Source organism: Galeopterus variegatus, unplaced genomic scaffold (genome assembly GCF_000696425.1).
Source record: "Galeopterus variegatus unplaced genomic scaffold, G_variegatus-3.0.2 Scaffold5, whole genome shotgun sequence".
NCBI classification, from domain to species: Eukaryota; Metazoa; Chordata; class Mammalia; order Dermoptera; family Cynocephalidae; genus Galeopterus; species Galeopterus variegatus.
In genome coordinates, this window is record NW_007726116.1 from 1,534,014 (window position 1) to 1,556,905 (window position 22,892).

General features: G+C 37.0%; 1 pseudogene; it reads right to left on the minus strand.

The window, feature by feature from the left end:
• Positions 1–18,754: 18,754 nt before the first annotated feature.
• LOC103592758 lies at positions 18,755–20,050 on the minus strand (annotated as a pseudogene).
• Between the last annotated feature and the right edge of the window lie 2,842 nt (positions 20,051–22,892).

A 22,892-nucleotide genomic window follows, 5' to 3' on the forward strand; every position in this document is an offset into this window, starting at 1 on the left:
TCCTTCAAAAAAGTTAGTTAAGAAGCAAGAACTGGTGAGTTGTACAAAACATAGAGCCAAACGGCATGGAAAAAGTAGGCAGAGGAGGGCTCCTTACTTTGCATTCCTTAAGTAATCAAGGTTAAGATGAGAAGAGTTGGACCGAAAGAAGGAGGGAGACATTTTCGAGGTAAATCTGGGACATTACAGTGCAATGGTCAAGGGCATGATTACAAGCACCAGCTTTGGAGCCAGACATACTGGGTTCAAATTCTTGCTTCATCCCATTAGTTCTGTGGCCATGAGGACATTATTTATCCCCTCTGATCCTCAGTTTTCTTAACATGAAAATGGAACTAAGAATAGGCCTTGTAGAGAATTGTAAAAATTAAGTTAAATAATGTATGCAAAAAATACCTTGCAGATTTCAAATAGCCAATAATTGTATTACCATTATTAATTTTTCTGCTTGGAGAGGTCCATAAAGGATTCAGAAGCCAATGTGCTCTATTTTTTAACACCTTACACTCTTACTCTACCCAGGGAATTTCTTAATCCCTTCTAAAAGTAAATTTCCCCAAGACCCTTAAAATAAGAAAAAAATTTTTTCAGCTACAACCAAATCAAAAGTATTTGATGTCTTAAGACAGATTCTTCATGAAAACTAACCCAACCTTCATTCCAGATTTTTTCCCATTTTCTTTTATTATTCCTTCTGTAAAAATGAAAAATAATGATCTTCTTTATTAAAATCAAGTCCACTTAGAAATGGATAAATCATGGGAGGGTTCAATTGAGTAAAAACAAAACAACCAACACCTTCTGTTCAATCCAAGAAGAGTGGCTTTCACAGTGTTCCTGCCTCTCATGGAATTTTTGTCCCACACTGGAAGACTCGAGCCTTGCCATCCTTTCAGCGGCATGTGTCTGTATAGGGTGTTCTAAATGTTAGCAGTAGAAAAGTTGTTACACCAACCGCTATTACCCAAATAAAACTTCAGCCATCCACATCATTGACACCAGCTGTTTCTGTTAAGGGAAAAGGTGTAATCATTTTCTTGTAAGGATTCTTGCACAAAGTCATGAATCTGATACGTCGATTATGTCTCTACTAAAACTAGTTGACCACAATCACGACTATCAGAATTAAAAATATATATATATTAGGAGTCAGTTCTGCTTTTTGTATAACTTGACCATCCTGGGGAAGCCTGAAGGTATTTTATAAAAACTCTCTGAACCAAAAAATTAATTAATCAAAACATATGTAAGAAGCACTATGACAGGTCCTAAGGGGAAAATAAAGGGCATACAGGCAGACTGCATGTGTGAGTAGGTTTTCCTTAACAATTGTTTATCTTTTCTTTTTGCGTTAGCAAGGAAATATACAATGTTATTGTGGCAAGTTCATTTTAACCAAATACATGTCTGAAAGAAGAAACTGATGATCTAAAAGAAAATGATCATGACATAGAAAAGTGTTTCTATGTTACAACTGGTTTCCAGTTCCAACTTGGTAAGGCTGAGCCAGTATCTTCAGTAATCTCCTACTTCCTTCATCTTCCAGCAGGAGCTGGACAATGCTGCTCCTACTCAGGAGGAGCTGAAATTTCAGGGACTTGAAGGCTGTTAATACCTCAGAACATAGCACCAAGTCCTAAGAGGAGGAAAAACTAGGGTTCCTGGGATCTTGCTATAGTCATCTTTTGTGGACTCCCCTCAGTCTTGTTTGGTGTTATGGGCTGAACAGTGTTTCCCCCGATCATATGCTGAAGTCCTAACCCTCAGTACCTTAGAATGCAATTATATTTGCACATAGGTCCTTCAAAGAGGTAGTTAAGGCAAAATGAGGTCATATTGATGTGCTCTAATCCAATACATTGGTGTCCTTATGCTGGGAAAATAGAATAGTTTGGTCAGGGCCCTCACCTCAGGTCCAGTTGGGTGTGGTTCAACATCCTTTGTAAGCAAATTGTGTGTGCATGTGTGGAGTTAGTGCACATGCACGACAGTGTATCTTTTTAGTTTTGTTGCTATTCTTGCGTTCTCTGGAGAGAGAGAGAGAGAGAGAGAGAGAGAGAGAGAGAGTTTGGTGAAGCAGGCAGGTGGGCATCAGCCTTGGGCATCGCCCGGCATGGCCATGCTTTCCAACCTGCAGCTTCCAAGGACCTTTCGGCTGGTTACCTAGCTCATAGACCTGCATGAAGGGGTCTGGTGACCCAGTCTGGCATGTAAGGAGTCTGGGGACCCAGCCTGACTTGTGAAGGGTTTGTGACCCAGTCTGTGAACAGACTCAAGGGGTCTGGGAGCTCCAGACCCAGCCTTAGCTCGACAATCGGCCTAGTTGGTGTGGGATTACCAGCAGGTAAAAGAGCACCACAACTGGCATAGCCTGGTCACCTAGCTTTACAATTGGCATCACGAACAGGATAAGTAGCTCTGTAATTGGCTATGTCGACAGGATTCCAAACATTAGCTACAGCAGACCATGACACCTTACAAAACGAGATTAGGACACCAACACACACAGAAGGAGGGGTGACCATGTGAGGGCGCAGAGAGAAGGCAGCCATCTGCAAGTCAAAGAGTGAGGCCTCAGAAGAAACCAAACCTGCCAACACCGTGATCTTGGACTTCAAGTGTCCAAAACTGTGAAAAGATAAATTTCTGTTGTTTTAACCACCCAGTTTGCGGTATTTTGTTAGAGTAGCCCTAGCAAACAAATACACCTGGCTCTGTCTCCTCCTCCTATTCTTCCAAGGGCTCTAAACACTAGCAAGTTCCCACTGTTTCCAATAAAATTTCTCCCTTCCCCAGGAGCAAAATGCAGTCCAGACCTTTCCTTAATGACTGCGCTTAGATCAAGCAAGGCTTTAAAAAAAAAAAATGTGTTTGTTAAGAGTTTTGATCAGTAGGAACAATGGGAAAAACTCATATAAGTCCAAGACTATTTGTCTGTTTCCCCTTAATTCAGAAATTCCTTGTGAGAATGGGAATCCCTTTTTGATACTGAAAAACTTCCAAACTTCCATGTGATATATTGCCAATTAATAAAATACAAAAATGTTAAAAGACGAGTATGTATTGAGTGACATGGTTAAATAATGTTGAATATTGGGAATCATGGTAATATTCGTATTCAAGTAGTATGACCCAATTTACAAGCTTAGTATACAAATATAGTAATAACTCTTATTTTCTTCAACTAACCAGCAAATTTACATAGGCTTCCATTAGCAAAACTCCCTTGAATCCTATGAAATAATGCTGGGGCTTACATGGAAAAAAGATACCAAACCTTCTTTAAACACCAGGTGAAGCAAGAACTGTGAAATCCTCTCTGTCCATGACCACTGCCATACTGCTGTGGAATGGTTGCTGTTGAACAGTGACACTCTGTGGCACAAGGAACACTAATGGACTGCACAGTGATGTCCTTGCTGTTCTGTTTACTGTCAGCTCCTCTGTGGTTCCTCCAACAAGACTCCCAGGACATTCAGTCATTCTTCCCAAAAGGCTGGCAGGACCTGCAGGTACATCCTGCCTCAGAAACATGCTGTGCCAGCTCTAACTTCCCATAGAAACACCTGGATCCGTATTGAGACCAGGTCGCCAGCCATTTCTCTCACAGTGAGGCCCCCTCTAGGACTTTTGGCATCCTTTCTCAGCACCTAGCTTTGGACTTCATCTCTTTGTCCACCCAAATAGTTTCCCTAACTTCTAAGCTCAAGGATAAGAGTTTGGGATCTCACACCCATCCCTTGCAGACAATATCCTAGCTTCTGATAATGCTTCTCCCTAAAGACTAACTCTGAAAACCAAGAGGCCAGGAGCCAAAAATGCTTCTATTACAAGAGTCCTCTAGGATAATGGGACTTTCTTGCTTAATAAATCCTTAACTAAGAGGAATCACTCAAGTAAACCCTCCCACAGTGAGAGAAATCTGCTCCAAGATGATTTGCAGTTTCCCCTTCTGCACATAGAAGCAATTCACTTGTAACATATTGTTTCACCTACTGCAAACCGACATTTGAAAAAGATATATAAATAAATATCTTGAGTCATATTACACGTAAACATAGGTAATTTATTATGTACTGATAGATGCATTAGTTATTCTGTTCTCACACACTGCTTTGGGAACCACTAACTTAGATCCTGTAGGTTAAAAGACAGTGACATAGTTAGACATTTGAATTAGCACCTCAGTGAGAAACCTCAGTCTGTGTCTTCTGTATATTTGAGTAAAATAACAGGAAGAGAAGGACAAGTACAAAGAGGTTTTATGAAAATATTATGGGACTGATGGCACCAGCTACCAGGTAACGTTGGACCAGGAAACTGGTAGTAGCATTAGGGAAAAAAAGGAATATTCACTGGCCTTTCACCATCTCTGCCATTTATTTTCCCACAATGTAGAAGACCCTCTGGCCTTAGAGACAAGTAGGGTCTAAGAAAATTAGGGGGAAAGAGGGTAAAATATGAGGGAAATCCAGAGAGATGCTCCTTTGGCTATAGGGGTCACCATAGTGAGTCCCCACCATAGGGTGGCCGTTCCTTTATAATCATGTAGTAACAATTTCCTGCCCCCAAAGAGCTTTATCAAGTCAAATGAATAACACAAAAACACATAGAAAAGAGAGGAATTAAGTGCTAGTCTCAGTTCATAGCAAAAGTTCAGTAGAGAATGGAGCTATGTGTCATGTTACTTCTCTCTTCTGCAATTTGCTGTTTCCCTCAGGTATTTCTTCCCCTTGCAAGCTTCCCAGTACTTTACAGAATAAGGTGGCATTTTATCTGAAAGCATTTGGTAAATGTTCTTTGAGTCTAGGAGGCTGCAATTTAACAAATGGCTTCCTCGCACAAACTGTAAGTATGATACAGAGTGATTGACAACCACACCAACATTTGAAAAGCAGCTAAGAGCTTTAAAGCATACAGTAGCCGAGGCCAGGACTGGAGTTTATCATCAGCCTTGGAGATTGTGGTTTATGTTGGCAATATAAAATATCTGTCATTTTAATACGGCTCTTACAAAGATTTTTAAACATGTCATTAAACAAACATACCAGAAGGATGGGCCCAGAAAAAACCCGTTTTAAGATAACAATAGAATCAAAATACATTATCACCAGATAATAGTTTCCTACTGTTTGATAAAGGACTCAGCTTCCAAAGCCAAAACAAACACAGAGGCACAGCCAAGATGTTTGTTTTAGGAGTGAAAGACATTGATCTTATGACATGTTTCTGTTACAATGGTTTTATTTCTGTTACAGTCAGAGCAGACTCTACTTATAATTATGCTGTGTAATTTCAGAGGTGTTCAACAGAAGGAAAGTTACTTGCAGTACAGCTTAGGATATTTATCACCTGTCTGCAGATCCAGTAAAGTCCTCCCCCCTTTCCCCACTCACTATCTCTTTCTTGCACCTCCAAAACAGAATCTGCACCATAGTGTAACAAAAACAGCAGGAGCTGGGGCAGTAAGTAAAGGAGATGCGTGATGAGTGAGAGAATGTTCAGAAGCAGTATTTTTACTACGGCATTCTGTAAAGTGTTCAAAGCTGAGATCCTGTACCTGTCTCTTCAGCAGAGCTCAGTACTTGCTTAGAGATGTCATTAAAAGTGGCTAAAGGCCATCTTCACTTCCATTGCTTTATATATTTAAGTACATTGATTTATAGTATCAAAGAAGCCCAGCTTGTGCCATTGGGATGCGGGGATAAGTTTAATGTCTGATTAAAACCTTGGGCACATTCTTGCTTTGCTATTAGAATAACTCTCTTCATCCCATGCTTTACCCAGTGTTATGATGGAGATGCTGCTCCTTTCTTTCAAGTAAACCTCAATGAGTTTTGGTTCTTGCATCAGCCAAGGTATACTCTGTACCTTCCAAATTCCTGTCATCACTGCCTATCATAAGACTGGGTGGGTAGCACTATTGAAAGGCTGCCAAATGAATGAACCCACTCAAAATACCTCCCCCAGTCTAACATTTCTGCTGGCTGTCATGCCTTTGCACATATTTTATTCAGTCCTACTGTGTGACAAACGCTAGGCCTTCCAAATCACCCAATCTTTCAACAGATATCAGGTTGCAAATACATAGTAAACACTATCATAGGCTAAGCATTGTATAAGACAACAGTGAATATAAAGATGAATGAGGCAGACACCCAAACGTAGAGAAGCTCACCATCAAGATGGGGAAATGTACTAAATTAAATTGAAGAAAAGTCCCTTGGATTGGCAATTAGATATTAATGAGGGTGACATTAAAGAGAGCAATTTGAGGAGAAAAGATGAAAGCCAGACTACATTAGACTTGTATCTATTGAGAGGTTAGTAGAAAAGACAATGAACTGTTATACTGAAAATTTAGTTTGAAAATTGCTAGTAGCTAATGGAATCTGAGGTGTCAAGGAAGCATTTGTTTATTTGTCTTAAAGATTAAGATATTTGGAATCGTATTTATGGGATACAGTGAAGAAACTTTATGCCTTAACTCTCAGAGGATTTTTTTTTTTTTAAGTTTTAAGTCAACTTTTAAAATGAAAATCCTACTGGGAAGAGTAGACTCTTAGTAAAATCTGTCAGTTGTCAGTTAACACCTTAGCAGGGCACAGGATGCTAGGGGTGCCAAGAGCAGACAGGAGAACGCTGCTCCTGACGAGGTGGGAGAGCACCCAGTATCCGCTTCTTCACAGTCGCGTCTGGGAGTCAGCCAAGGAATCCCAGCTGGTCCTGATTTGACAAACAATCCTCATTCTCCCTTAATAGCGTGGAGTATAAGAACACAAACAGGGCTCAAATTAATGCCTTTGCACATTGCTCTTCCTTGCTGAGATTAGTTTTTAAGTAAATGAGGATATAGATTAAGAAACAAACCAGGGATTACATATATTTGATTATTTCAAATAGTACCAAAATAATGCCTCTTTGTTAAAAGACAAAAGAATCCAATAGATGGAATAAAAATTGAGGCCACCCTTTTCTCCTCTCTACACTACACCGCCCCCCCCAAACCCCCATGTACAATGGTAGTCACAATGACCAACTTGGTAAGGGACTTTCTATACTTGTACTGTGCATTTACATACACACAGGTAAACAGAATGCATATATGTAATCTAGTTGTCTGGCCATTGCCAAGCACTGTTTTAGCTAGTGTGATATATACACACTGGCAGGAATCTGATTTGGGAAGTTCCCACCTTTCCTTAATAATATATCAATAATAGCTAAATTTACAAAGTGCTCACCACATTCCAGATATGGTACTAAGCACTTTATCATTTTTTAGCTTTATAAATAATAATTACTTGAATGCAGTCTCATAAAAGACAAAGACTACAAATAAAGCAAAAGTCCCATAATTAATCCTCCTATTCTTTGATCCCTCCTCTGACATGACCATTGTTGCCAGTTAGGTGGATACCCTCCTAGACTTTTTTTTAAGTGCAAAAACAAAACTTGTTTGCTTTTCTGTTACTATTATCATACTATAAATATTGTGCAGAACTCACTTTTTTTATTTTGATGGTTCAGACCTTTCCATTTCAAACCGTGTAATTATAACTTATTCTTTTAAACATTTCCATAGAAAGCATGCTAATCCACTCTGTGGTTTTATCACAGATTAACCAGTTATTATTTTATTGGTGGGCATTGTGGGTGATTCCAATTTTTCCCTGTACTAAATAATGGCATAATAAACAGCACTATATGGACCCTTTGGACACAAATGTCAGTACCGAGAAGAGTAGTTGCAGGTCAAAGAACAGAGAAGACATGTACCTGGTATCCATTCCTTGCTCTCCCATTCAACCTATTTTGGTCATTCTGATAAAAGTGAAGCTTGTGACTTAGGTTAAAGCAATGAACACATTTGTACCTCTGATGACAACAATGATGGATTTCAAGGATGATGTGTATCCTAAAACTGTTCTAATAAAAATGAAACTCAGGAATTATGATGGGAATTCTGAGATACTTATTCTTTCTTGCACATATGCAGGAAGAATGAAACACTGGGAGATGTCAGAGACCATCTCTTATCAGTTTGCTAGGGCTGCCATAACAAAGTACCACAGACTGGGAGGCTAACGCAAGAGAAGCTTATTTTCTCTCAGTTCTGGAGGCTGGAAAGCAAGGTGTAGGCAGGGTTAGTTCTTCTAAGTACTGTGAGTGAAGGATCTGTCCCAGACCTGTCCTTGTCTTGTAGATGGCCCTCTTCTCCTGTGTCTTTATATTGTCTTCATTCTGTGCATGTCTGTGTCCAGATTTCCTCTTTTATTAATTGTCTTTATAAGACCACCAATCATACTGGATTAGGGTCCACCCTAAGGACCTCGTTTTAATTTAATTACCTCTTTAAGACCTAGTCTCCAATTATGGTTATATTCTGAGGTTTAACAACTTGAACATATAAATTGGGGGCAGGAGGGAGCACATAATTTAGCTCATAAAACCACCTCAGGATCACAAGCAGAGGCAACCATAGGATAGAATGGACAACTGAGAATCAGTAGGAAACTTGATACTTGCTGATCGAGTCTCACTTGAGGCTAATGTTTCTTTGCTGAATTTCTTTCAGCTGAATTTTTCAATTGAAAGAGTCAATAATTTGCTTGAATTGCATAAGCAAGCTTAAATGGGATTTTGTTTCTTGTAACCAAAGGAATCCAGGTAGTAAATATGTTAAGGTTGATAGATACTGCTCAATTAACCTCCTAAAAAGCAGTTGAAACATACCTTCTCATCAACAGCATGCAAAAGTGCTCAGCTCCTTACATTGTCATTAATAAGAATTATTTATAAGCTTATTTAAAAATTGCTATTATGAGTAAAACCAAAACCTCATCATTGTTTACATTTTTTCTCCTGATTACTATGAGATTAAACATATTTTTCTTCATTCATTGGTCATTTCAATTCTTCTGTGAACTACCAATTTACATTTCTTGCCAATAATTTTACTTGGCTTTTTGGTAATGTTCTTGATGACTTGTGGAGTTCTATAGGGAAAGCTAATATAAGCAAATATTTTCTCCCATCTTGTCACTGTTTTTAAAACTCTGTTTGTAGTGTATCTGTTATTAAGACTGTTGTTGTTGTCGTTTTGTTTTGTTTTTAATTCGAATTATTAGTTGGTTAAAATTTTGTATCTTTTTCTTTGTAGTGCCTAGGTTTCATGTCTTCCTTAGAAAGCATATGCACATGCCAAAGTTACAAAAACATTGTCCTATAATTTTATACATAAAATACTTTTCTTGTTAGTTTTTTTTATCCTTAGATCTTTCATATATTTGATTCTATTGTTGTGAATGTTCGGATACAGAAAATGTAATTTTTTTCTCATGGATAGTCAATTGTCCCTAAACCTTTTAGTAAACAATTTGTGTCTCTAGTAATTTGTATTGTCCTCTTTATCATATATCAAATTATAATATTTATAGAGTTTGTTTCCGGAAAATCAATTCTGATCCATTGATCAGTTGTGCTTATTTCTGTACCAAAATCACACTGTTTCAGTTAAGGTAGCTATATCATATAGTAAAATTTTATGAAAAATATAATAAGGTAACTTTGTAATATAATGTTTTGAAGAAAATCTTGCCTTATTGTTCTTCTTAAATATTTTCTTGGCTCCTCTTTTCCATTTACTAGAAATTAGCTATTCTGGTTTCTTAAATTTCCCAGTGATGTAATTCCAGCTTCCACCCGGAGACATAGAGATAAAAGGAGACCACTCCAATCTTTGCAATGAAAAGGACATTAATGTACTTTAAATTTATACTTTTTACAAAAACCCATTAAAGAGCTGAGTCCCAACGAATAGTCTCAAATATCTAAGGAGAGATGGTACCAGGAGGAGGAAGGGATATATGAACTTCTCACCTGGAGTAGATAGCAAACATACGGTAAGAAAAATAAAGCTGGAATAGTTGAAAAATTGATCAAGGCTGAGTGGGGACTGTAAGGACAGTGTGAAACCCATGGGGGCCATAGAAATCGTCCACATCTTCTTGTAGGCTATCTCTCCACAGAAATGATTGGAAAGAGCCAAAGAAGTGTGTACTGTGAGGGAAAAAAAACAGGTATGCAAGAGGGGCAAGAAAAACTGCCTGGCCCTCTTCCCTATGTCAGCTAAGGAACACAAGCCTTAATCAAAAATAATAAAAGAAAATCCACATCACATTGAGTTAGGGCGAGTTTTTGGATATAACACCAAAAATATGACACACAGAAGAAAAGAAATGATAAATTTGGACTTTTTTAAAGTTCAAAACTTTTTCTACATGTAAGATCCTATTAAGTAAGAGAATGAAATGAAAAGCCACAGGGTAGGAGTATATATATGAATATCACATTTCTGAAAAAGGACTTATGTCCAAAATATATAAAAACTCCCAAAGCTCAATAAGAAAATGAACAATTTAATTTTAAAAATTGGCAGACTATCTGAACAAAGACTTCAGGGAAGATGCTTACTAGATGGCAATTAAACATATAAAAAGATGTTCTGTATCATTAATAATAAGGGAAATGCAAATTAACACCACAAGGTGATACTTGTTAACACGTCTACACGCCTGTTAACATGTCTTAAAAAAAAGAAAAAACTGGCAATATCCAGCACTAATAAGAACATGGGGCAAATGGAACAGGAATTTGGAAATTTCAAATGCTACAGTCACTTTGGAAATACCAACACCTTAGTGTCTACCACAAACAAAAACTATGCTCACATAAAAAACAAAAAATAAATTTAAAAAAAAAAAGCTGAACACAAATATTTACAGGAACTTTATACATAAGCACAAACAATTGGGGAAAAACAGATCTCTTTCAACTACTGAATAAAAATACTGTGGAATAACCATACAATAGAATATTACTCAGCAATAAAAATAAACTATCAATTCACACAACATGCATGAATCATAAATACATTTTACTAAGTAAAAGAAGTCAGACCCAAAAGGCAACATAGTGCATGGGTTCATTTATATGAAATGCCAGAAAAGGCAAAAGCATAGGGACAGAAAACAGATTGGAGGTTGCCAGCACTGGGGGATCCAGAGAGGGGCTCTAGCAACAGAACTTTGGGGGAAATGTGGTGGTGGATAAGAGACTCTGACATTTGTTAAGACCCGTAGAACTTATAAACCACAAAGTGTGAAATACACTACACATAATTTTGTTTTTAAAATAAATTGTATTGCATATATTTGAGGTTTAAAACATGTTACGACGTACATACTGATAGTAAAATGGTTACTACAGTGAAGCAAACTAACATATTTAACATTTCACAGAGTTAATTTTTGTGTGTGACAAGAGCAGCCAAAGTCTAGTTATTTAACAAAAATCTGAAACATCGTACACTTTTATTAACTATAGTCCTCATGGTGCATTATTAGGTCTCTAGACTTGTTTATCCTACATCTCTGCTGCATTGTATCCTTTGACTCATATCTCCCCGTTTCCTCCTCCCCACCCCCAGCCCTGGTAACCACTGTTTTATTCTCTATACATTTGACCTTTTCTTTCCTTCTGTTTTTGGATTCCACATACAAGCGAGTCCATGCAATATGTTGTGTGTGTGCCTAATTTTACTTAGCATAATGTCTTCTAGGTCCATCCATGTTGTGGCAAACAGTAGGATCTTCTTTTTTAGGCTGAACTATATTCCACCGTATATATATATATATGCACCACATTTTCTTTATCCACTTGTCCATCAGTGAACACTTAGGTCCTTTCCATATCTTGCCTATTGTGAATAATGCTGCAATGAACATGGGTGTGTGAATATCTTTTTGAGACGGTTATTTCATCTCCTCTGGGTATATACCCCGGAGAGGGACTGCTGGCTCATATAGTAGTTTCATTTTTAATTTCTTTAGGAATCTTCATACTATTTTTGATAATGAGTATACCAGTCTACGTTCCCACCAACAGTGAACTAGGGTTCCCTTTTCTCCACACCCTTACCAATATTTATCTTATGTCTTTTTAATAATCTTAAAGGGTATGAGGCGATATCCCATAATGGTTCTAATTTGTGTTTCCCTGATGATCAGTACTGCTGGGCACCTTTTCATATACCTGTTGGCCATTTTTATGTCTTCTCTGGAAAAATATCTGTTCAGGTTCTTTGTCCATTTTTTAACCAGGTTATTTGTTTATCTGCTATTGAGTTATAAATGTTCTTTGTAAATTTTGGCTATTAACCCCTTATCAGATATGTGGTTCACAAATATTTTTTCCCAGTGCATGGGGTGCCTTTTCCTTTTGTTGATTGTTTCTTTGGCTGTGCAGAGCTTTTTCTTTTGATGTAGTCCTATTTTTTATTATTATTTGCCTTTGTAGCCTTGGATTTGGTGTGATATCCAAAAATAAATCATTGCCAAGGTGAACGTCAAGGAGATTTTCCCCTATATTTTCTTCCAGGAGTTTTATAATTTCAGATCTTACATTTAGATTTTTTATCCATTTTAAGTTCATATTTTTTGTATGATGTAAGATAAGGGTCCAATTTCGTTCTCTTGCATGTGGAAATCCAGTTTTCCCAGCACTATGTATTGAAGAGACTACCCTCTCCCCGTTGTGTCCTTTTGGTGCTCTTGTCAAAAATTAGTCAACCGTGTATGTCTGGATTTATTTCTGCACACTCTATTCTGTTCAGTTGGTCTAAATTTCTGTTTTTCTGTAAGTTCCATACTGTTTTGATTTATACAGCTTTGTAGTAAAATTTTAAATCGGGAGGTGTGATGCCACCAACTATTTTTTGCTTTCTCAGTATTTCATTAGCTATACGGGAATTTTTTGTGGTTCAATACAAATTTTAGAATTGCTTTTTATAAAAATGAAGAATGCAAGTGGAATTTTGATAGTGATTGCACTGAATCTATACAAGTTTATTGCTTTGGGTAATATAGATATTTTAACAATATTAATTATTAATTACTATGAATTATTCCAATTCATAAACATGGGATATCTTTCCATTTGTGGAATATCTTTAATGCATATTTATGGGATATCTTTCCATTTTTCCACTTGTGTGTCTTCTTTAATGCATATGAATCTTTAAAAAATAAATCAACCAACATGTGTATGTGTGTTTTTTTGGGCAGGGTGGGGAATGGAATACAAACTATGGCAAATGAATATTGCTGTATTGTAAATAAATCACATGACCACATTAAAGGGAATGGATGGAAACAAAAAATTAAGTGACTTTGAAAACAGTACTTTGACTGAAGACCATATAGCTAAAGATGAAAAGACTGTATTTCAACCTCTATGTTCCCAAGGAAGATCTAAGGCAAGAACAAACAAACAAAAAATGCTGTAATGTAGTTGGTAAATTGTTTTTCACAGGGTTCTGGGTTAGAAATTGTGATTTTACTTTGTGTGCTTAGGTTGAAAAAAATTAGTAAATATACTTTAGATAAGGAGACTCAGAGTAAGTAGTTACAATTAAGGAAATGAAGACAATTAGAATGAACACTGTGGTGCTAGATATGAGGCAGAATATCAACACAGACAGATGGCTTAGAAGATAGATACATAGATAGATATATAGAAAGATGATAGGTAGGTAGATAGATGACAGATGGTAGACACACAGAAGATGACAGACAGATAATTATATATATAAAGGAAACAACCAACAGAGTGAAACAACAACCTACAGAGTGGGAGGAAACTTTTGCTAACTATGTATCCAACAAGGGATTAGTATCCATAATATACAAGGAACTCAAGCAATTATACAGTAAAAAAAAAACAAATAACACAATTGAAAAATGGGCAAAGGAACTGAATAGACATTTTTCAAAGGAAGACATACAAATGGCCAATAGGTACATGAAATAATGCTCAACATCACTAGTCATCAGGAAAATGCAAATTACAACCTGAAAGCTTTCAATTGTCAATGATGGAATGCTTTGAGCAACAAGATAAATAATGATAATATTGTGTTATAATTCAAAATATAAATATTTAATGCTCAACATCACTAGTCATCAGGAAAATGCAAATTACAACCTGAAAGCTTTCAATTGTCAATGATGGAATGCTTTGAGCAACAAGATAAATAATGATAATATTGTGTTATAATTCAAAATATAAATATTCATTAATCTTCACTATACTGACATAAATGAAAATAAATTAATAAATAATAAGATCATCCTTCCTTACAGAAGAATACCAATTAATAAATGTAAAAGAAGGAAATGGAAAATCAGTTATTAGAACAACACAGTAATAATTGCAGCAGGCAAGATCCATCAATGGATGCTAAAATTAGTGGGTCAAAATTTAAGCAGGAAAACACTAATCTAAATGTTTTGAGGGAGAAATAAATGAATCACATGATCATAATTCAGTAATGTTAAGGAGTTCATTAATTTTTGAAAACAGCATGTTTAGCAGATACTGTAAAGCTGCAGAGAAAGTCGCTATTCAAACAGTTTCTATTCTGTAAATTTGCAGTTACAAAGGGGTACATTGTTATCTTAGAGTACAGAATCCTGGCAAATACCACTTTAATCAAGTGATCAAGTTTAACATCACCTGTGGTACAGACCAACACCATGTGCTCCCTAAGATGAGGCCCTGAGAAAGACACATCATCTCTGTGGTCTCCTTTCCAATTATGTGTCACCTAATGAGGAGAAAACTTGAGACAGGTCCAGATTGAGGGGCAGTCTGCAAAATAAGTAATCAGTACTCCTTAAAATATCAAAGTCATGAAAGACAAGAGAAGGATGAGGGTCGATCACAGATTAGAGGATACTTAGGAGACATGACAATGCAGTGTGCTATCCTGGAAGAGAAAGATCAGTGAAATAAAAGAAGTTCTCCACTTAAGTTAACGTTATTCACAAAGGTTAGTTTCTCGGTTTTGATAAGTGTTCTAAGGTTATGTAAGATGTTAACTTAAGGGTAAGCTGAGTGAAAGGTATATGGGAATGCTGTACTATTTTTATAAACTTCTGTAAGCTTAAAATTATCTCAACATAAAAAGTAAATTAAAAAAAAAAAAAACTGCCAGAAGAATGTTGATTAAAGTTGAATTGAAATTACAGATGGATTTGAAATTGACATTTTTTTATGATATTGAATCCTACATCCATATCTAATGTTTCTTTACTTTTATTCTGGGTTTTCTGTTTGTTTTGCCCTTTCATCAAATTTTATCAATGCTTTTAATATACAACTGTTATTATCTTAAATTCCTTCTTGTATACTTTATAGTTTCATCACTATTATTAAAATTATATTTTTCTATTAGTTTCTAATTGGTAATTGCTGATTTATATACCAGCTATTGATTTATTGTAAATGGATCTAATATGCTGGAATTTTACTGAATTGTTATTATAGTCAATATTTTTTTATTATTTTTCAGGATTTTCTAAGTAAACAATCATAAAATTCATAAATATTGACAGTTTTTGGTTTTTCCTTCTAATATTTGTGTTCTAAAAAAATAATGTTCTAAATTATGTTCCTCTGGTGCTTTAAAGACAAATCTTCCTTTTTCTCTAACATCTGTATGCTGATCTGAGGATTATCCTCTAGAGTAAGCTACAGTTTTGTTCTCTGGAAGGTTAGGGTTTTCTGTCATTGACATTCTAAAATTTCACCAGGGAGAATCTAGGTATTCTCTCCTTTCTTTACTTATTGGCATCCAGAAATTCCCTTAAATCTTAAGACAAGTCTGTCTTCAGCTAAGAAATGTATTTTTCTATTATATTTCAATAAATATCTTCTGGAATTCTTTTTAGGCTGATAATGAAACTACTGTATCTACGAGTATTTTCTATGTCTCCTAATGTTTCTTTTGTGTCTTTTATCTCTTTGCATTTTGTGTTACATTCTAGAATTTTCTTTGCTCTGTTTTCATTTCTCAAAGTCACACTTTGGTTGTGTCCATTCTGGTATTCAGCTTATCTATTACATTTTGTTTTGAATCAGTAATTGTGTCTTTAAGATTATTTCATGAACTCTGAGAACTTCCTTTTCAGAGCAATCTATTGTTATTGTTGTTGATATTGGTTTTGTTGTTGTTTTTCAGTAGACTTGATATATTATTTCTTCATGTCCCTAAAAATTCATTTAGGGGTAATAATTACATTTATATGAATTTAACCATTTGTTATCATCAATAGCTTTTCTTGATATTTTTATTCATTTGTTTGCATGTACAGACTCTCTTTCATGCTCTTAGCTTTCCTTGATTTTTTTGTATTTTTATTTTGATTAATGAAGGCCTAATTTGATCCATGTTAGGAAATGATGTATATGTCCTAAGTCCAAGTGAAAATATGTCTTCTACCAGCAGTGAATGAAGGATTCGATTGCAAGAAGCTTGGCTGTGCTATACTTGTGTGGGAGGTAAAAGGCAATACATAACTTTAGTAGGTTTTCTTTAACAAGTGTTGGTAATTTCTTATCTAGGTATCAGTTTCCCTTTTCTCCTAGCAGCTGTAAGTGGGATAGAGAACTGCCCTGGTTGATAGCCTGACATGTCCATTCTGGGAGTCTCCTATGTCAGAACATGGCAAGTGAAGTGTACCACAGTTTACACCCAACAAATAGTGGAGCCAGCTGATCCAAGAGGGATGCACTGACAAACTGGTTCCATAGCCAGCTCTTTATGGCCTTCTCCTTTTCCTGGCCTCTACTTTCCCTGGCCTTGGATTACTTTAGAGTTCTACTAAAGCAAAACAAAACAAACATATATATTTTATAGCTAATTCCATCTGCTTATATCTTACAAGAATGACTCAATTGTTTTGGTCTGAAGATAACACCATATCTAGCTTTTCCATAAGGCTATAGGAATATTAGGTTTTTTCTTATTTTTGCATGTTATTTTACTAAAATTTGGAGAGGGACAAAAGGTAACATATTCAGGCAGTTACTTAGAGCTATAAGTCTTCTTTTCTTTTTTTTTTTTTTTAGACAATATATATAGTACCTCAGTTCTATAAGCTCACGGTCAGAGATAGAACAAAAAGTGATAGGAGGGAAATAGGAAAAGAGAGTAAAGAATAGAGAGCTGTTGTTAACACAGACAGAATTTTAGAGGAAAGGACTTAGAAATAATAATTCATAAATATAAATGTACTCAAATTCACAAAGAGAAAGATAGCTAGAAGAAAACTAGAAAAAAAGTAACACATACACAAAAGATAACATTGAAAAAGACACCTTCAAATGCAAATGGAAAGTCAATGATAAAATGCACACACATAGCTGCACGTGCACACACACACACACATGTGCATGCACACCATCTGCATGTAGTAATTCAACAACCTATCAGTCATTTCCCAGACAAGGAGCTCATTTCATTCTTCTCCCAGTTCAGGGGTGCTAGAAAGTTCAGTACTGGCTTTTGTTTTGCTTTTCTTCTTATGCTGAACTCTGTGGAATTTTTTTTTTTTTTTTAACTTCAGGTTGCCAATGTGAAAGAAAATGCAAATGGAAACATAATTTGTTAAAAGTAGTAAAAATAACACACTAGTAGAGATAAGGAATTGCTGAAGCAATTGCCCTGCGGTATTTCCAGATGTTCATTGTGTATCCAACAGTGATCCATCCAGTCCCCCATGTGCTATCCCCTGGTGATAGACAGTTCCCTCAGAGTCTGGTACCCTTCCATCTGCAACACAGCCAAAACATGCAGACAGTGCTGTGTTTCTGATGGCTAGGTGGGGTATGTGCCACTGTACACAGCAATGCAACTGTACAAACTCAGCATTTTTGTGTGGCTCCATATCTATAATTTCTAGGAAGTGAGAGATTAAGTTCACTAATGGCTGGTGACCCGGCCAGTGTCAAAAGTAAAGAACACAGCAATTACTGGATGTAGATATGTTGTTGGACAGCACTGCATGCTGGAAATTAGATAAGAGAAATGGGAGAAGGTTAACGTAGAAAGTAGATGTTCTCCTTGGTTGTGCCAGTACTTCAAAGGTAGTCAGTATATAACTAACATGCCCATCCTGTAAAAACCTCATCTGCAAAAGCTGCCTTTCTTCCATATCTAGTGCTAAGTTGTCTAATTGGTTTTCTTAGGAAGGCTACAGTAAATATATTCAACAGAAAATGTTTCTTACATGAATCGTCAAAGGAAAAATTGCAGCATCTCTTGGACTAAATAAGTACATTTTTATCTTTCGGCTACTTTTTCTGCTTTGCAATAAATAAACAAGAAAGTTTCATATAAAAGAAAACCTAAAAGTAGCTTGCATGAGGTATTAGTTTATTCTCCCTCACATAAAGGAATTCTGAAGCAAGGCCGTTCAAGGCTGATTAACAGCTCTGTGGTCCTCAAAGACACAGGCCTCTACTGTTCTGTCCAACCATTCTTGGTACATGCCTTCCAATTTCACTGACAGTGTAGGATAGTCGCTGGGGCTCTGTTCCTCACATCCGCATACCAGGCCAAAAGAATGAATAGCAGAGGGTATGTGTGCAAAAGCTTGCCCTTGTTTTCTGCCCCCTTTTAAGTGAACTTCCTGGAAAACTCATCCAGTAAATTTATTTTTCATCTGAAAGATCAGACTTAGTCGTATGGCTATGCCTTCCCTGCAAGGTGGGCTGGAAAATTTAGTCTAAAAGCCGTTACTGGCACACCAAGTTTTATACTTATATATGTATTTTTCTTACTACCTCTTTGATCAGGTCTTTATTCAAAATAAACTGTCCAAAATCATTTGAGTTTTATGAAATAAACTTAAGAGTTTATGCAGCAAGCTTCTTTTCTTCTGTGGAAGGAAGGTTTCTTTTCTGCTGGCTTCTTTTCAGTGGCTGGTTCCTTGGTACCTGCTTCCTTTTTCCCTAAAGGCTTCTTCTGCTTCTTAACACCAACAGCCTTCTTTCCAGTCTTTCCCACCACAGGCTTCTTGCCCACCACTCCCTTCTCATCCGATTTGGCCTCTAGTGCTGCTGCTGCCTTTTCCATCCATATTCCTGGATTTATGACTCCTGGTCTGGCAAAATATGGTGTTCCAGTGCATGGTCTTTGCATATGGGTTTAGTTTCAACATGATTCTCAGATTTTTCAGTGGATTCTTCTTCAGGACCTTGCGATGAATCTTCTTGTGTGGTGCTCAGAGGGCTCTTTGGATCTCTGGGCTTTTCAAAATTCTGCTAAGTTCTGTATTCATCATCTTGTGTGTGGGAAGGTTATAGTTACTCTTCGGGGAAGCAACTTTTTACCAAGGGCCACACAATTCATCTAACTTCTGGAAAGCATGCTCAGTCCAAATATAGAAATGTCCCACATGACCACTAAGAGCAAGTTTCAAAATGTTCAGTTTGCAGCCATCAAACAGAGTAATTCCAGGGATGTTTTTGAAGGCCTCGATGATACCACTATCCTCATTACAGATAATGCAGGGCTCCTAGCACTGGATACAACGATGGTTCTCATTTAGCCCTTGCCAGCTCTCATTCACTGAGAGGCAGACCTTTTTGATATCATTCTGTGCCTTAAGTTTCCTAAGAAGTAAAACAGCCTGCTCAGTTTTCCTGTGGCCTTCGACTTTATCTTTGACCACCAAAGGAAGTTTAGGAACTTCCTCAGTACAGTAACCTTTAGACATTACCAGCCCTGGTAAGGCCAAAGCAGCCAGGACAGAGCAGATGGCACATCACTTTTTGGTTGTATTCACTCTACGGTGCCAATGGTGCCAGGTTTTTGTTGGAACAAGCATGCAGCCTCTGCACACATATTTCCAAAAGCACCCTGGCCAGAATGGTGAGTCTCACCACCTCGAACTCTGGGAACTCAAGCCACAGCTCTGCCAGTACTCCAAGACTCAGCACTGGTCTAACGACCTGCTAATTCACTGACAGCATAGGGCTGCCTGTCATGTTTGTGCAAGTTGGTTTGAACAAAGCTGACAATATCTGGCCAAATGGGTGCCTTGAACTCAGCTGGCAAAGTGACATTTTTGCTGGGTGACTCCCCCTTTTCAGAGTACACCAGTATCAGTGGACCAGTACATGCCATGGCAGGGAGAGGAGAAGGCCATGCTCCTTATTGTGGTTTTCTTACTAAGGATGAAAGTCACTACTACAGTACGTGTTCCAAAGGCTTAACAAAATCAGGTTCATAATTGGTCTTTGGTAGAGCAAGGCAACTTCCCTCAAGCATCCATTCAGCATTTCTGGTGAGTTTTGGCTTCAAAAAAAGATATCATTCATAAAGCAACCTTGATTTATTTAGCAAAGATTCAGAAATTTTGTGCAAGTGATGGGGCCAAAGAGCAAAAACAGATGTGGCATATCAGTGCAGCACCCATTGAAGGCCCCACTGGGCCTAACAGAAGGGACATGTTGGCAGTGAGACAGTTCAAAATGTGGTAAGGCTTGATACTGTGCCATAGTCCTTTTATATTTGGGGCTTTGCATGCTCTTGATGTTTCCATTTAAGAGAAGGTTTACAGACATGAAGCTCTCTTGGTCCTTGAACCAAACTTATAGTCCTTGGGGTCACACCCTTACGGGGGAAGAAAAGTCATCATCCTATTGTTTCTGACCCCTCTCTCAGCCTCCAGCTAGCCTTCATTCTGGGAAGCATGTTTCCTAGGATAAATGACCCAAATGCTTTTTCTGGCTTTAATAGCCTTTGGGGTAAGTAAAAAGGGGAGACAGGATGTTTGGTAATATCCCTACAAGGATTCTGTTCTTATTAATTCATCACTCAACTAACCCAGGAATTTTCTGTATGAGCAGCACACACCAAATTACTGAAACACATATTGGCTTCTGACAGAATTTGGTAAATATTTGGTCCTGTTGAAGTTTATGTATTTCTTCATTGAGAAATGAAGCAGTTGCATAATGATGGGAGGACGAGAGTGTAACTTAGTAATGCCCACCTCCAACAGGTTTTCAGTCCAGCAGCCTTTTGGCACCTGAGATACAAGATATAAATGAAAGGATTAAGCATACACTAGGATAGTGACATGAGAAATGGTGAATTTAACATTAAAAATCTTAGGAAATTAAAATAATAATCACATTAATGTTTAAATCAGTGACACCAGTTTTTGTTTTAAAAAACACTATTTTGTAAAGGCTTCAAACTCTCATTATGTTATAAGTAAATTTTTTCATACCATCTCTAAGAGATAGACAGGCTCTCTCTGGATTAATAGGCTTTGGACTTTTCCTGAATTTCTTCTAAACAAATGAGAGAAGACCCTCAATTAGGCCACTAATACAATAAACAATGAGAGGCAAGACACCTAGTATTGAGACAGAGAGATAGAGCTGTGCATTGATCCATCATTTGTTCTGAATGTGTGTTATTTACCTAGCTGTTCTAAAAATTTTAGTGGTAGCTCCTGCTTGGATAGTTATAAAGTGGTCTGTACCAGAGATTAGTCTATGCTGTCAACAAGACCTAAGAAACCATGCAAAGGCAAGGGGCAGGGGGAAGTCTGAAAGAAAATATTTGTGAGACATATAACAAAGGGTTAATAACTATAAAACATAAACAATACATACAAATAAAGAAGATACACTTACAATGCTATTTGTTACAGCATTGTTTGTGGTAGTAGAAATTGGAAACAGCCTAAATCTTTATCAGTAGAAAAGAGGTTTAAAAAAACCACAAAGTATGATATTTTCATACTACGTAAAATGTAGGCAACCATTAAAGGTTTGTGGGTTTCTTTCCATATTTCAATATTTGTTGATTAAATCAATGAAACCCTGGAAACCTAAGTAGAAAATCACTGCTTTTAAACAAAATTAGAAGTTTATTTGTGTATTACTTATATAACAGTTACTGTGAGCCTTTGGAATAAATAAATATCATGAACCAAAGTTGGCTCATAAATGCTAATTTGTCATGATAAGCAAGCAAAAAAAGAGTTAAAAACATGACCTTGACTACAAAATAAGGGGCAGAAGACACAGAGGTTTTCTTTCAGTCTCAGAGAGAAATGAATTTCCTCAGGTAGAGACTTGACGAATAGTGATTCCAAGAGGAAATTTAAAGAAATAAACATAAAATCTTAAGAATCACTTGTGGCACTCCCTGATAGCTGTTAAGACAACAGCCAACTGGGGATTTCTGCTCAGCCACTCCCAGTTATCAGATTACCAGCCTGGTTGCCACAGGTTTTCACCCACACACCCCACCTCTTTCTGTTCCTCACATATCAAGAGGTCTGATCAGAAATGTTGACTGAAGACACAATAAATTCAGAACTCCTGGATAGGTGAATTGAGAATTGATCAAAATAAAAAACATGTTCTCTGTCCCAAAGGCTTTATAATCTGGTGGAGACCTTATAAACATACAGGGTGACACTTCCCTAAATTGTTGTCAGCTTAAGAAGCAAAGAGTGAAATTAGCAAAGTGGCCCATCAATGGTCTGAGGGTCGTTTACCACATTGATGAAGAAATAGTCAAGTCCTCAAACCCAGTAACAGCTGCCTTCCTAGACAGGGTCTTCTGTCTCCTTAGCATATACATATAGCTCTTTACTCATTATTTTTGGGAACACAATCATAACCAATAGCCATGGATGCCTGTTTTTTTTCTCAGATCCCCTTCCAGAAACAGACTCAACACTATGACAACAAGCTCTTATTCTCTTAGTTATTCAGTGCTCTAACTACTAATTCCCACTCTTTATGTTAGTCTCACAGGGTACAGAGTAACCTCCGACTCTATTTTGATGACCAGTTTAGACTCTATTCTCTGGAAAACTAATTTTCACTTCCCAAGTCAATCAGAGGCAACTTTAAGTGGACTTTCCATCAGAACATGTTTTACAGTCAAACACACACCTGCCACTATAATATGACCAACTCACATCACAACATCTCCATTTGGGATGGAATCGTGA